Below are 1,758 nucleotides of genomic sequence, written 5' to 3'. Positions count from 1 at the left end.
GAAACAGAGCTAGTAAAGGGGAGAGCTGGAGTTCAGACCCAGGCTCTGGAGTCCCTGCTCTTAACCACTGTACTCTGATGCCTCTCAGCTTCTACTTTTATAATAATTTCCTCTTCATTCCTAATCTCCACTTTAATCTCCTTCCTTCATTAGTTACTCATTCTAATAAGTTTGACATATAAACTGACTATGGACATATCTTTGCAAAACATATTGTTTTGTGAGTATATGCCTTAATTTACATAAAAGTGATTATGCTGTAAATCTCGTTCTTCTCCCCCACCCCCCTCCCACCTTAGCACTATGGGGTTTTTTTGTTTGTTTGTTTGTTTTTTTAAAGATTTTAGTCCCAACTCTTTATTTATTTATTTATTTATTTATGGCTGTGTTGGGTCTTCGTTTCTGTGCGAGGGCTTTCTCCAGTTGTGGCAAGCGGGGGCCACTCTTCATCACGGTGCATGGGCCTCTCACTATCTCGGCCTCTCTTGTTGCAGAGCACAGGCTCCAGACGCGCAGGCTCAAGTAGTTGTGGCTTACGGGCCCAGTTGCTCCGCGGCATGTGGGATCCTCCCAGACCAGGGCTCGAACCCATGTCCCCTGCATTGGCAGGCAGATTCTCAACCACTGCGCCACCAGGGAAGCCCAGCACTATGTTTTTAAGATTTGTCTGCATGTGCATCTAGTTTATTGCTTCCAATGACTGCTTGGAATTCCATTTCCTTTTCCATTCCCTTCCTGTTACCTCCATCTCCCTGCCGCATTCAACAGTGCTGTGATGGGCATCCTCTTACCTGTCTCCTTAAAGTCCTGTTGGAGGGTTCCTCCGCTCTGGTCGGTGGGAATGCTGGGCTATAGGATGTTGACATGCTTAATTGCACTATTTTTGTATGGTTCTCCAGGGTAACTATACCACTTTAAATGGCCCCCAGTAGTGGCTGAGTTTTCCCATTTCTCCACATCCTTTCCTGTACTAGCTATTATTTATTTATTAATTTTTAGCCAATCTGACACTATAAACCTAGGTCTTATTGCTTACATCTGTCCACATTTACACGTCTCTATGTTTCCTGTTGGGCTGACTACCTTTTCCTTTTTAGTCTCCCTCGTCAGTTTGATGTGCCTCAAATTCTCTCATTTGTTCAACTCTCTATTAACTTTTCTATGGTATACTTTGTTGAATAGCAATCCTTAACTTTGACACAGTCAAATCTAGTTTTTGTCGTGTGTTTTGTGCTACAGGTCGTCTTATTTAAATTTTAGAAGTCCTTTCTCATTCCAAAATCACAAAGATAGTCTCCCACATTTTCTTCCTTTATGGTTTTATCTATCACCTTTAGGCCTTCAGTCTATCTAGAGTTCACCTCTGTATCTGATATAAGGATCCAACTTTATCTCCCTAAGGTAGGCAGTTTGCCATCACCATCTACTAAACAGTCTCCCCTTTCTTCATTCACTTGTGGTGTCACCTGGATCGTGTACCCGGTTCCATATAAACACGATCTGGTTTTGCATACTCAGTCTATGGCTTTAACCCATTTGTCTGTTCCTGAGTTACCTCACTGTTTTTCTTAATATGGCTTCATAATGTGCCTCTTTATCTAGTGGAATGAGCAACTCCTCCCCAGTCCCCCACCAGCTTCACTCTATTCTTCAAAATTGACTTAGTTATTTGTGGACAGGCTTTTTTTTTTTTTTTTTTTTTTTTGTGGGATGCGGGCCTCCCTTTTGTGTGGCCTCTCCCGTTGGGGCGCACAGCGT

This window comes from Physeter macrocephalus, chromosome 8 (assembly GCF_002837175.3).
Source record: "Physeter macrocephalus isolate SW-GA chromosome 8, ASM283717v5, whole genome shotgun sequence".
NCBI lineage: Eukaryota > Metazoa > Chordata > Mammalia > Artiodactyla > Physeteridae > Physeter > Physeter macrocephalus.
Note: the sequence above shows the minus strand (reverse complement) of the source record.